Raw genomic sequence first — 16153 nt, 5'->3', positions numbered from 1 at the left:
AATGAGGGTATAACAATAATTATCTTTTGCATTTCTTTTTATTTTAATTTTTGTTGGTGTTTTCATTGATTTATTGATTGATAAAAGATCAAATAACTGATTACGAATAATGATTTGTTGTTGAGAAACATTTTTGCTGCATGAAGACAAATATGAAAAATTTGCTGAAAAATTACCATTTTTGAGTTTAAAATCTTATTTTTTCATTTCCTACGTACAAATTTCTACATATATTGGATGTTTTGGTCCTGATATGTACTTGTTGTTCTATTGTGGTCATTTTGATACCTCATTTGTCTACTTCAGTTGAAAAATGTCAATGTTATGAATATTTTTCATTTTTAGTGAAATTCGTGATGGCGGCCATCTTGATGACGTCATAACCGGAACTTATACAATGTTAACATTGTTTTTTTCTTGTTTTTGTTTAAACTGATTTATAAGTGGACAAAAAACTAATTAGAAATAATAGTTTGCGGTTGGAAAACGTTTTTGCTGCGTCAAGCAAAATATGAAAAATTTACTAAAAAATTACCATTTTTGAGCTTAAAATCCTATTTTTTCACTTCCTGCGTAAAAATCACTACATATATTTGGTTATTTGGTCCTGATATGTTTTTAGTGTTCTATTGTGGTCATTTTGATACCTCATTTGTCTACTTCGGTTGAACAATGTCAATGTTATGACTATTTTTCATTTTTTAGTGAAATTTGAGATGGCGGCCATCTTGATGACGTCATAACCGGAAGTTCATCCCAACTTATGCAATGTTAACATTTTGATTTGTGATCAGTGGGTCATAAGGGTTACGAAAAATATTGGTTCGGAGGTTTGGGGGGGGGGTGCATGTGGGACCCTCCTAGCCCATGGCCTATTAGGGTTGTACAATGGAACGTTTTGTGACTTGTTAGGGTTGTGTATGAAGTTTACAGTGAGTTGTTAGGGTTGTGTATGAAGTTTACAGTGAGTTGTTAGGGTTGTGTATGAAGTTTACAGTGAGTTGTTAGGGTTGTGTATGAAGTTTACAGTGACTTGTTAGGGTTGTGTATGAAGTTTACAGTGAGTTGTTAGGGTTGTGTATGAAGTTTACAGTGAGTTGTTAGGGTTGTGTATGAAGTTTACAGTGAGTTGTTAGGGTTGTGTATGAAGTTTACAGTGAGTTGTTAGGTGTGTATGAAGTTTACAGTGAGTTGTTAGGGTTGTGTATGAAGTTTACAGTGAGTTGTTAGGGTTGTGTATGAAGTTTACAGTGAGTTGTTAGGTGTGTATGAAGTTTACAGTGAGTTGTTAGGGTTGTGTATGAAGTTTACAGTGAGTTGTTAGGGTTGTGTATGAAGTTTACAGTGAGTTGTTAGGGTTGTGTATGAAGTTTACAGTGAGTTGTTAGGGTTGTGTATGAAGTTTACAGCGAGTTGTTAGGGTTGTGTATGAAGTTTACAGTGAGTTGTTAGGGTTGTGTATGAAGTTTACAGCGAGTTGTTAGGGTTGTGTATGAAGTTTACAGTGAGTTGTTAGGGTTGTGTATGAAGTTTACAGTGAGTTGTTAGGGTTGTGTATGAAGTTTACAGTGAGTTGTTAGGGTTGTGTATGAAGTTTACAGTGAGTTGTTAGGGTTGTGTATGAAGTTTACAGTGACTTGTTAGGGTTGTGTATGAAGTTTACAGTGACTTGTTAGGGTTGTGTATGAAGTTTACAGTGAGTTGTTAGGGTTGTGTATGAAGTTTACAGTGAGTTGTTAGGGTTGTGTATGAAGTTTACAGTGAGTTGTTAGGTGTGTATGAAGTTTACAGTGAGTTGTTAGGGTTGTGTATAAAGTTTACAGTGAGTTGTTAGGGTTGTGTATGAAGTTTACAGTGAGTTGTTAGGTGTGTATGAAGTTTACAGTGAGTTGTTAGGGTTGTGTATGAAGTTTACAGTGAGTTGTTAGGGTTGTGTATGAAGTTTACAGTGAGTTGTTAGGGTTGTGTATGAAGTTTACAGTGAGTTGTTAGGGTTGTGTATGAAGTTTACAGTGAGTTGTTAGGGTTGTGTATGAAGTTTACAGTGAGTTGTTAGGGTTGTGTATGAAGTTTACAGTGAGTTGTTAGGGTTGTGTATGAAGTTTACAGTGACTTGTTAGGGTTGTGTATGAAGTTTACAGTGACTTGTTAGGGTTGTGTAAGTAGTACGATGGAGTAAATAAGAGAAGGGGATGGTGTCACTACTGTTATAGGTAGAGGACGGGTCGATACGTATCTATTAATCAACATCATTTCCATACAAAGGTTCAGCGGGGAAATACAACAGACCGTGTTTCCTGTAAATGATTTATGAATCTGTAAATCGATCTACGCAGAGATATGTCGTCTGATGTACATTTCATTATAGATCTATTAAATGTAAACAAGTACAGAATTTAACATTGACTTCAAACTTCGTAGTTATTGCTGATGTTGTATTTATGATGTTACCACCTATATATACAATAAATTATCCATGTGAAAGTTACCAGCTATATATACAGTATAGCTCCTGAAAGTTACCGGATATACAATTAATTGTTCGTGAAAGTTACCGGGTGTATTGACAGGCGACCAGTTCTCGTCGGGTACCAATTCTTGCCATCGCATGTATACTTGTATTATCACTAAATCTTCGGGGAAATCGTAAAGATACAGATGCGATGGCGATAATTTATACTTCATATAATGTTGATTTTATCTATTTAATTTGATTTATGGTTTCAGTTCTGGTAAATCAACTTACGCTTGTACTCAGTTTAGTGATGGTAAACATCTCGAGCCATTATGGTACATAGATAAATCCCCGGGCCTTTGTGAAACACAATAAAATCCCTGGGCCAATGTGATACACAATAAAATCCCGGGCCATTGTGATACACAATAAAATCCCGGGCCATTGTGATACACAATAAAATCCCCGGGTCATTGTGAAACACAATAAAATCCCCGGGTCATTGTGAAACACAATAAAATCCCCGGGTCATTGTGATACACAATAAAATCCCCGGGTCATTGTGATACACAATAAAATCCCCGGGTCATTGTGAAACACAATAAAATCCCCGGGCCATTGCAGTACAAAAATAAAATCCCGGGCCATTGTGATACACAATAAAATCCCGGGGCCTTTGTGATACACAATAAAATCCCTGGGCCATTGTGATACACAATAAAACCCCCGGGTCATTGTGATACACAATAAAATCCCAGGGCCTTTGTGATACAAAATAAAATCCCCGGGGCATTGTGATACAAAATAAAAAACCCGGGCCATTGTGATAAAAAATAAAATCCCGGGCCATTGTGATACACAATAAAATCCCAGGGCCTTTGTGATACGAAAATAAAATCCCCGGGCCATTGTGATACAAAAATAAAATCCCGGGCCATTGTGATACAAAAATAAAATCCCCGGGCCATTGCGAAACACAATAAAATCCCTGGGCCAATGCAAAACAAAAATAAAATCCCGGGCCATTGTGATACACAATAAAATCTCGGGCCATTGTGATACACAATAAAATCCCAGGGCCTTTGTGATACGAAAATAAAATCCCCGGGCCATTGTGATACAAAAATGAAATCCCCGGGCCATTGTGATGCAACAATAATACCCCCGGGCCAAAGTGATACACAAATAATATCCCCGGGCCATTGTGATACAAAAATGAAATCCCCGGGCCATTGTGATACAAAATAAAACCCCGGGCCATTGTGGTACAAATATAAAATTCCCGGGCCAATGAAGTTCAAAAATAATATCCCCGGGCCATTTTGATTCAAAATAAAATCCCCGGGCCATTATGATACAAAAATAATATTCCCGGGCCATTATGATACAAAAATAATATCCCCGGGCCATTGTGGTACAAAAATAAAATCCCCGGGCCATTGTGATACAAAAATAAAATCCCCGGGCCAATGTGGTACAAAAATAATATCCCCGGGCCAATGTGATACAAAATAAAATCCCCGGGGCATTGTGATACAAAATAAAATCCCCGGGCCATTGTGATACAAAAATAAAATCCCGGGCCATTGTGATACACAATAAAATCCCGGGGCCTTTGTGATACGACAATAAAATCCCCGGGCAATTGTGATAACAAAAAAAAAATCCCGGGCCATTGTGATACAAAATAAAAACCCCGGGCCATTGTGATACACAATAAAATCCCTGGGCCAATGCAAAACAAAAATAAAATCCCGGGCCATTGTGATATAAAATAAAATCCCCGGGCCATTGTGATACACAATAAAATCCCAGGGCCTTTGTGATACGAAAATAAAATCCCCGGGCCATTGTGATACAAAAATAAAATCCCGGGCCATTGTGCTACAAAAATAATATCCCCGAGCTATAATGATACACAATAATATCCCCGGGCCAAAGTGATACAAAAATAAAATCCCCGGGCCATTGTGCTACAAAAATAATATCCCCGGGTCATTGTGATGCAACAATAATACCCCCGGGCCAAAGTGATACACAAATAATATCCCCGGGCCATTGTGATACAAAAATGAAATCCCCGGGCCATTGTGATACAAAATAAAACCCCGGGCCATTGTGGTACAAATATAAAATTCCCGGGCCAATGAAGTACAAAAATAATATCCCCGGGCCATTTTGATACAAAATAAAATCCCCGGGCCATTGTGATACAAAAATAATATTCCCGGGCCATTGTGATACAAAAATAAAATCCCCGGGCCATTATGATACAAACATAATGCCCCCGGGCCATTGTGGTACAAAAATAAAATCCCCAGGCCATTGTGATACAAAAATGAAATCCCCGGGCCATTGTGATACAAAAATAATATCCCCGGGCCATTGTGATACAAAAATAATATCCCCGGGCCATTGTGATACAAAAATAATATCCCCGGGCCATTTTGATTCAAAAATCAAATCCCCAGGCCATTTGATACAAAAATAATATCCCCGGGCCATTGTGATACAAAAATAATATCCCCGGGCCATTGTGGTACAAAAATTATATCCCCGGGCCATTATGATTCAAAAATCAAATCCCCAGGCCATTTGATACAAAAATAATATCCCCGGGCCATTGTGGTACAAAAATAATATCCCCGGGCCATTGTGATACAAAAATAAAATCCCCGGGCCATTGTGATACAAAAATAATATCCCCGGGCCATTGTGATACAAAAATAAAATCCCGGGCCATTGTGATACACAATAAAATCCCGGGGCCTTTGTGATACGACAATAAAATCCCCGGGCCATTGTGATACCAAAAAAAAAATCCCGGGCCATTGTGATACAAAATAAAAACCCCGGGCCATTGTGATACACAATAAAATCCCTGGGCCAATGCAGTACAAAAATAAAATCCCGGGCCATTGTGATACACAATAAAATCCCGGGGCCTTTGTGATACACAATAAAATCCCTGGGCCTTTGTGATACGAAAATAAAATCCCCGGGCCATTGTGATACAAAAATAAAATCCCGGGCCATTGTGGTACAAAAATAATATCCCCGGGCCATAATGATACACAATAATATCCCCGGGCCAAAGTGATACAAAAATAAAATCCCCGGGCCATTGTGCTACAAAAATAATATCCCCGGGCCATTGTGATACAAAAATAATACCCCCGGGCCAAAGTGATACACAAATAATATCCCCGGGCCATTGTGATACAAAAATGAAATCCCCGGGCCATTGTGATACAAAATAAAACCCCGGGCCATTGTGGTACAAATGTAAAATTCCCGGGCCAATGAAGTACAAAAATAATATCCCCGGGCCATTTTGATACAAAATAAAATCCCCGGGCCATTGTGATACAAAAATAATATTCCCGGGCCATTGTGATACAAAAATAAAATCCCCGGGCCAATGTGATACAAAAATAAAATCCCCGGGCCAATGTGATACAAAAATAAAATCCCCGGGCCATTGTGGTACAAAAATAAAATCCCCGGGCATTGTGATACAAAAATAATATCCCCGGGCCATTGTGATACAAAAATAATATCCCTGGGCTTTGTAGTACAAAAATAATATCCCCGGGCCATTGTGATACAAAAATTAAATTCCCGGGCCATTTTGATACAAAAATAATATTCTCGGGCCGTTGTGATACAAAAATAAAATCCCCGGGCCATTGTGATACAAAAATAATATCCCCGGGCCGTTGTGATACAAAAATAATATCCCCGGGCCATTTTGATTCAAAAATCAAATCCCCAGGCCATTTGATACAAAAATAATATCCCCGGGCCATTGTGATACAAAAATAATATCCCCGGGCCATTGTGATACAAAAATAATATCCCCGGGCCATTGTGATACAAAAATAATATCCCCGGGCCATTGTGATACAAAAATAATATCCCCGGGCCATTGTGATACAAAAATAATATCCCCGGGCCATTGTGGTACAAAAATTATATCCCCGGGCCATTGTGATACAAAATTATGTCGCCCCCAACATTAAAAGTTGGTTTACACTAAATTTTCCGTTGTTCAGATTTGTGGAACATATTTACAAACAACGCTCTGCTGTTGATGACCCTGCGGAGTGGGTGAGGCACCCTGTAAACGCCTTCCGGATATTACTACGCGTAGCTGAGCAGTGGGAAGAGGTTTTTGGAGAAATAGTCTGTGACGAGTGTCCGCACACGTACGCCGCTACAGGTAGGACCATGTCTCAAGTCAAAAATATAATTCAGTCACCGAGGACGTTATTAACTTTATTGGTGATTGGCTAAGAAAAATGTTTAACATTAGAGTATTTTCTGATTTTGGGCCTCAATAAATATTTTTTGAATTAAGGAAATGTTTCAACGTCATTTTCCCATAGGAAATCATTACAAACTTTAAGCTACCGTGCCGCTAATGATTGTGTATTTCTTCGTTTTTAACAGAAACAAGTTTCAACTATTTTATTTTTCTTGCTTATTAAAAGTTGGGAACTTTTTGTTAATTAGATATTTAGAAATGTTAAATTAGAAAGTGCACGAATAAAGTTGGTATTTTCTTTGCATACGCGTGTGCGAAACAATTCTTTGTGGCAAGCCATGTGCGGTAATGCATCAAGCAAATATATTTCATAAATTATGTTACACTTTCAAGTTCAATGTTTTGTTTAATAGAGAACGTCAAGCAACAGGATGTCATTTGCAAAAAGCCTGAACTCATGAATTTATTCTTTCGAATAAAAACAGCTAGGTAATCTTAGTAACGATTTTCAGAAAACGTGGTTAAATGACGTAATCCTTGATATTCGAGCAACTTTTGATAACTAGCTTCAACAGATTATTTTTTACTCTCTCAGGAAATGTGTTAGTCATTACCTAGATGTAAAGATTTACTCTCTCAGGGAAATGTGTTAGTCATTACTGAGATGTAAAGATTTACTCTCTCAGGGAATGTGTTAGTCATTACTGAGATGTAAAGATTTTCTCTCTCAGGGAATGTGTTAGTCATTACTGAGATGTAAAGATTTACTCTCCCAGGGAATGCGTTAGTCATTACTTAGATTTAAAGGTTTACAGATATCCAAGAAAATTGTTGTCAAGACTGTAGGATTCTGGCCCACGGAGGTCGATGTACACGGGGCAGTTCGCGGATTAATTCGTCTCTGGCGAGTCTACAGGCTAGACCTTCCACTGCTGTTCAACGGTACGATACTTCACAAAAAAACGGATCCCCTATCGTGGCGGGAAATCTTTACAGTCGTCAAGGGGGCTGTGGACATGGGCATGTTTTATGACGGTATCACATGGATGACGTCATTACTTGAAGTAAAGGATAGAGGACAACTTCCGGTAGAATCGAGATTCGAGGAGGGCACCCTGCGGAGAACTCTTGCTTCTGCTTATTATCAGGTAGGTACTCCGACAGAGATCATTTATCACCAGGTAGGTACTCCGACAGAGATAATTTTTATCAGGTATGTACTCAGACAGAGATCCTTTATCATCAGGTAGGTACTCCGACAGAGATCCTTTATCATCAGGTAGGTACTCAGACAGAGATCCTTTATCATCAGGTAGGTACTCAGACAGAGATCCTTTATCATCAGGTAGGTACTCAGACAGAGATCATTTATCATCAGGTAGGTACTCAGACAGAGATCCTTTATTATCAGGTATAGGTACTCCGACAGAGATAATTTTATCAGGTAGGTACTTCAACAGAGATAATTTTTATCAGGTAGGTACTTCGACAGAGATCCTTTATTATCAGGTAGGTACTCAGACAGAGATAATTTTTATCAGGTAGGTACTTCGACAGAGATAATTTTTATCAGGTAGGTACTTCGACAGAGATCCTTTATTATCAGGTAGGTACTTCGACAGAGATAATTTTTATCAGGTAGGTACTCAGACAGAGATCCTTTATTATCAGGTAGGTACTGCGACAGAGATCCTTTATTATCAGGTAGGTACTTCGACAGAGATAATTTTTATCAGGTAGGTACTCCGACAGAGATCCTTTATTATCAGGTAGGTACTCAGACAGAGATCCTTTATCATCAGGTAGGTACTTCGACAGAGATCCTTTATCATCAGGTAGGTACTTCGACAGAGATCCTTTATTATCAGGTAGGTACTTCGACAGAGATCCTTTATTATCAGGTAGGTACTTCGACAGAGATCCTTTATTATCAGGTAGGTACTTCGACAGAGATAATTTTTATCAGGTAGGTACTTCGACAGAGATCCTTTATTATCAGGTAGGTACTTCGACAGAGATAATTTTTATCAGGTAGGTACTGCGACAGAGATAATTTTTATCAGGTAGGTACTGCGACAGAGATCCTTTATTATCAGGTAGGTACTTCGACAGAGATAATTTTTATCAGGTAGGTACTGCGACAGAGATCCTTTATTATCAGGTAGGTACTTCGACAGAGATAATTTTTATCAGGTAGGTACTCAGACAGAGATCATTTATTATCAGGTAGGTACTGCGACAGAGATAATTTTTATCAGGTAGGTACTCCGACAGAGATTCTTTATTATCAGGTAGGTACTCCGACAGAGATCCTTTATTATCAGGTAGGTACTTCGACAGAGATAATTTTTATCAGGTAGGTACTTCGACAGAGACAATTTTTATCAGGTAGGTACTCAGACAGAGATCCTTTATTATCAGGTAGGTACTTTTATCGACAGAGATAATTTTTATCAGGTAGGTACTTCGACAGAGATCCTTTATTATCAGGTAGGTACTTCGACAGAGATCATTTATTATCAGGTAGGTACTTCGACAGAGATCCTTTATTATCAGGTAGGTACTTCGACAGAGATCATTTATTATCAGGTAGGTACTTCGACAGAGATCATTTATTATCAGGTAGGTACTTCGACAGAGATCATTTATTATCAGGTAGGTACTTCGACAGAGATCCTTTATTATCAGGTAGGTACTTCGACAGAGATCCTTTATTATCAGGTAGGTACTTCGACAGAGATCCTTTATTATCAGGTAGGTACTTCGACAGAGATCCTTTATTATCAGGTAGGTACTTCGACAGAGATCCTTTATTATCAGGTAGGTACTTCGACAGAGATAATTTTTATCAGGTAGGTACTTCGACAGAGATCCTTTATTATCAGGTAGGTACTTCGACAGAGATAATTTTTATCAGGTAGGTACTCAGACAGAGATCCTTTTTTATCAGGTAGGTACTTCGACAGAGATAATTTTTATAGGTAGGTACTCAGACAGAGATCCTTTATTATCAGGTAGGTACTTCGACAGAGAATTTTTTATCAGGTAGGTACTCAGACAGAGATCCTTTATTATCAGGTGTAGGTACTTCGACAGAGATCCTTTATTATCAGGTAGGTACTGCGACAGAGATCCTTTATTATCAGGTAGGTACTCAGACAGAGATCCTTTATTATCAGGTAGGTACTCAGACAGAGATCCTTTATTATCAGGTAGGTACTCCGACAGAGATAATTTTTATCAGGTAGGTACTTCGACAGAGATCATTTATCATCAGGTAGGTACTTCGACAGAGATCATTTATTATCAGGTAGGTACTTCGACAGAGATCCTTTATTATCAGGTAGGTACTTCGACAGAGATCCTTTATTATCAGGTAGGTACTTCGACAGAGATCCTTTATTATCAGGTAGGTACTTCGACAGAGATCCTTTATTATCAGGTAGGTACTGCGACAGAGATCCTTTATTATCAGGTAGGTACTCCGACAGAGATAATTTTTATCAGGTAGGTACTTCGACAGAGATCATTTATTATCAGGTAGGTACTTCGACAGAGATCCTTTATTATCAGGTAGGTACTTCGACAGAGATCCTTTATTATCAGGTAGGTACTTCGACAGAGATCCTTTATTATCAGGTAGGTACTTCGACAGAGATATTTATTATCAGGTAGGTACTTCGACAGAGATATTTATCAGGTAGGTACACAGAGATCCTTTATTATCAGGTAGGTACTTCGACAGAGATAATTTTTATCAGGTAGGTACTCAGACAGAGATCCTTTATCATCAGGTAGGTACTTCGACAGAGATCCTTTATCATCAGGTAGGTACTGCGACAGAGATAATTTATTATCAGGTAGGTACTCAGACAGAGATCCTTTATTATCAGGTAGGTACTTCGACAGAGATCTTTATTATCAGGTAGGTACTTCGACAGAGATAATTTATTATCAGGTAGGTACTCGACAGAGATCCTTTATTATCAGGTAGTACTTCGACAGAGATATTATTTATTATCAGGTAGGTACTTCGACAGAGATAATTTATTATCAGGTAGGTACTTCGACAGAGATATTTATTATCAGGTAGGTACTTCGACAGAGATCCTTTATTATCAGGTAGGTACTTCGACAGAGATAATTTATTATCAGGTAGGTACTGCGACAGAGATACAGAATTTATTATCAGGTAGGTACTCGACAGAGATCCTTTATTATCAGGTAGGTACTTCGACAGAGATCCTTTATTATCAGGTAGGTACTTCGACAGAGATCCTTTATATTCAGGTAGGTACTTCGACAGAGATCCTTTATTATCAGGTAGGTACTGCGACAGAGATACGTATTTATTATCAGGTAGGTACTTCCACAGAGATCCTTTATTATCAGGTAGGTACTTCGACAGAGATAATTTTTATCAGGTAGGTACTTCGACAGAGATAATTTTTATCAGGTAGGTACTTCGACAGAGATCATTTATTATCAGGTAGGTACTTCGACAGAGATAATTTATTATCAGGTAGGTACTTCGACAGAGATAATTTTTATCAGGTAGGTACTTCGACAGAGATCCTTTATTATCAGGTAGGTACTTCGACAGAGATAATTTTTATCAGGTAGGTACTTCGACAGAGATAATTTTTATCAGGTAGGTACTTCGACAGAGATCCTTTATTATCAGGTAGGTACTTCGACAGAGATGCTTTATTATCAGGTAGGTACTGCGACAGAGATAATTTATTATCAGGTAGGTACTTCGACAGAGATTTATCAGGTAGGTACTTCGACAGAGATAATTTTTATCAGGTAGGTACTTCGACAGAGATAATTTTTATCAGGTAGGTACTTCGACAGAGATCCTTTATTATCAGGTAGGTACTTCGACAGAGATGCTTTATTATCAGGTAGGTACTTCGACAGAGATAATTTATTATCAGGTAGGTACTTCGACAGAGATCCTTTATTATCAGGTAGGTACTTCGACAGAGATAATTTTTATCAGGTAGGTACTTCGACAGAGATCCTTTATTATCAGGTAGGTACTTCGACAGAGATGCTTTATTATCAGGTAGGTACTGCGACAGAGATAATTTATTATCAGGTAGGTACTCAGACAGAGATCTTTATTATCAGGTACTTCACGACTTTTTATCAGGTAGGTTACTTCGACAGAGATCCTTTATTATCAGGTAGGTACTTCGACAGAGATAATTTATTATCAGGTAGGTACTTCGACAGAGATCCTTTATTATCAGGTAGGTACTTCGACAGAGATGCTTTATTATCAGGTAGGTACTTCGACAGAGATAATTTATTATCAGGTAGGTACTCAGACAGAGATCCTTTATTATCAGGTAGGTACTTCGACAGAGATAATTTTTATCAGGTAGGTACTCGACAGAGATAATTTATTATCAGGTAGGTACTGCGACAGACAGAGATAATTTATTATCAGGTAGGTACTTCGACAGACAGGTAGGTACTCCAGAGATCTTTATTATCAGGTAGGTACTTCGACAGAGATAATTTTTATCAGGTAGGTACTCGACAGAGATAGGTAGGTACTTCGACAGAGATAATTTATTATCAGGTAGGTACTTCGACAGAGATAATTTATTATCAGGTAGGTACTTCGACAGAGATAATTTTTATCAGGTAGGTACTTCGACAGAGATGATTTATTATCAGGTAGGTACTGCGACAGAGATCCTTTATTATCAGGTAGGTACTTCGACAGAGATAATTTTTATCAGGTAGGTACTCAGACAGAGATCCTTTATTATCAGGTAGGTACTTCGACAGAGATGCTTTATTATCAGGTAGGTACTGCGACAGAGATAATTTATTATCAGGTAGGTACTTCGACAGAGATGCTTTATTATCAGGTAGGTACTGCGACAGAGATCCTTTATTATCAGGTAGGTACTGCGACAGAGATCCTTTATTATCAGGTAGGTACTGCGACAGAGATAATTTTTATCAGGTAGGTACTGCGACAGAGATCCTTTATTATCAGGTAGGTACTGCGACAGAGATCATTTATTATCAGGTAGGTACTGCGACAGAGATCCTTTATTATCAGGTAGGTACTCCGACAGAGATAATTTTTATCAGGTAGGTACTTCGACAGAGATAATTTATTATCAGGTAGGTACTGCGACAGAGATCCTTTATTATCAGGTAGGTACTCCGACAGAGATAATTTTTATCAGGTATATACTTCGACAGAGATAATTTATATCAGGTAGGTACTTCGACAGAGATCCTTTATTATCAGGTAGGTACTTCGACAGAGATCACAAATATAGCTTGTATTTGTTCATTTATCGATAAGATAACATCAGACATTCTTCTCAGACTGACTTTGATATTTTTTAATTTTACAAAGATATTTCTACATTTATGCGAACTGTTTTTTTAATGATATTTATTATCTTAATTCTTTACAAATCGATCCCTTTGATGACCGATGTTTTTCCTCCCTAGGGTGGCATGCCATGGAAAGCAGTAGAAGTGTTAGAGAAAGGTGGTAAGTAGGTTATCTATTATCATGTCAAATACTACTATATTTCATATATGACTGATTCCAAAATCTTTTAATCCCTACACTGTAACCTGTACGTCCTAACATGTAACCTGTACCCCTACCATGTAACCTGTACACCTACCATGTAATCTGTACCTATACTACCATGTAACCTGTACCTCTACCATGTAACCTGTACCTCTACCATGTGACCTTACCTCTACCATGTAACGTGTACCTCTACCGTGTAACCTGTACCTCTATCATGTAACCTGTACCTCTAACATGTAACCTGTACATCTACCATGAAACCTGTACCTCTATCATGTAACATGTACCTCTACCATGTAACCTGTACACCTACCATGTAACCTGTGTCCCTACTATGTAACCTGTACCTCTACCATGTAACCTGTACCCCTACCATGTAACCTGTACCTCTAATATGTAACCTGTACTCCTTCCATGTAACATGTACCCTACCATTTAAGCTGTACCCCATTATGAACCTGTACCTCTACTACCATGTAACCTGTACCTCTACTACCATGTAACCTGTACCTCTACCATGTAACCTGTACCTATACTACCATGTAACCTGTACCTCTACCATGTGACCTTACCTCTACCATGTAACGTGTACCTCTACCGTGTAACCTGTACCTCTATCATGTAACCTGTACCTCTACCATGTAACCTGTACCTCTACCATGTAACCTGTACCTCTATCATGTAACCTGTACCTCTACCATGTAACATGTACCTCTATCATTTAACCTGTACATCTATTATGTAACATATACCCCTACCATGTAATCTGTATCCCTACCATGTAACCTGTACCTCTACCATGTAACCTCTACCCTACCATTTAAGCTGTACCCCTACCATGTAACCTGTACCCTACCATGTAATCTGTATCCCTACCATGTAACCTGTACCTCTACTACCATGTAACCTGTACCCTACCATTTAAGCTGTACCCCTACCATGTAACCTGTACCTCTACTACCATGTAAACTGTACTTCTACCATGTAACCTGTACCCCTACAATGTAACCTGTACCTCTACTACCATGTAACCTGTACCTCTACCATGTAACCTGTACCCCTACCATGTAATCTGTACCTATTCTACTATGTAACTTGTACCCCTACCATGTAACCTGTACCTCTACTACCATGTAACCTGTACCTCTACCATGTAACCTGTACCTCTACCATGTAACCTGTACCTCTACCATGTAACCTGTACCCTACCATGTAACCTGTACCCCTACCATGTAACCTGTACCCCTACCATGTTACCTGTACCTCTACCATGTAACCTGTACCCTACCATTTAAGCTGTACCCCTACGATGTAACCTGTACCTCTACCATGTGATATGTACCTCTACCATGTAACCTGTACCTCCTACCATGTAACCTGTACCTCTACCATGTAACCTGTACCCTACCATGTAACCTGTACCCCTACCATGTAACCTGTACCTCTACCATGTAACCTGTACGTCCTACCATGTAACCTGTACTTCTACCATGTAACCTGTACCCCTACCATGTAACCTGTACCTCTACCATGTAACCTGTAACACTTTCATGTAACCTGTACCCCTACCATGTAACCTGTACCTCTACCATGTAACCTGTACACCTAACCATTTAACATGTACATCTACCATGTGACCTATACCCTACCATTTAAACTGTACCCCTACCATGTAACCTGTACCTCTACCATGTAACCTGTACCCTACCATGTAACCTGTACCCCTACCATGTAACCTGTACCCCTACCATGTAACCTGTACCTCTACCATGTAACCTGTACCTCTACCATGTAACCTGTACCTCTACCATGTAACCTGTACCTCTACCATGTAACCTGTATCCCTACCATGTAACCTGTACCTCTACCATGTAACCTGTACCCTACCATGTAAGCTGTACCCTACCATGTAACCTTACCTCAACTACCATGTAACCTGTACCTCTACTACCATGTAACCTGTACCCTACCATTTAAGCTGTACCCCTACCATGTAACCTGTACCTCTACTACCATGTAAACTGTACTTCTACCATGTAACCTGTACCCCTACAATGTAACCTGTACCTCTACTACCATGTAACCTGTACCTCTACCATGTAACCTGTACCCCTACCATGTAATCTGTACCTATTCTACTATGTAACTTGTACCCCTACCATGTAACCTGTACCTCTACTACCATGTAACCTGTACCCCTACCATGTAACCTGTACCTCTACCATGTGATATGTACCTCTACCATGTAACCTGTACCCTACCATTTAAGCTGTACCCCTACCATGTAACCTGTACCTCTACCATGTAACCTGTACCCCTACCATGTAACCTGTACCTCTACCATGTAACCTGTACCCTACCATGTAACCTGTACCCCTACCATGTAACCTGTACCTCTACCATGTAACCTGTACCTCTACCATGTAACCTGTACCCTATCATGTAACCTGTACCCCTTCCATGTAACCTGTACCTCTACCATGTAACCTGTATCTCTACCATGTAACCTGTACGTCCTACCATGTAACCTGTATAACTTCCATGTAACCTGTACCCCTACCATGTAACCTGTACCTCTACCATGTAACCTGTACCTCTACCATGTAACCTGTACACCTAACATTTAACATGTACATCTACCATGTGACCTATACCCTACCATTTAACCTGTACCCCTACCATGTAACCTGTACATCTACCATGTGACCTGTACCCTACCATGTAACCTGTACCCCTACAATGTAACCTGTACCTCTACCCAATACCCCTATCCTGTACCCTCTATCCTGTAACCTTTACCTTCTACCAGGTGACATGTAATATAGGGTAGAGGATACAGGGTACAGGGTAA

The 16153-nt window shown here is 39.1% G+C and overlaps 1 pseudogene; it reads left to right on the top strand.

The window, feature by feature from the left end:
* The window catches only part of LOC138308531 (prolyl 4-hydroxylase subunit alpha-1-like), a 42448-nt pseudogene that overhangs the window by 9813 nt on the left and 16482 nt on the right, over positions 1-16153 (top strand).

This window comes from Argopecten irradians, chromosome 15 (assembly GCF_041381155.1).
Source record: "Argopecten irradians isolate NY chromosome 15, Ai_NY, whole genome shotgun sequence".
In the NCBI taxonomy this organism is placed as follows: Eukaryota; Metazoa; Mollusca; class Bivalvia; order Pectinida; family Pectinidae; genus Argopecten; species Argopecten irradians.
This window is presented reverse-complemented; position numbering and strand designations above follow the sequence as displayed.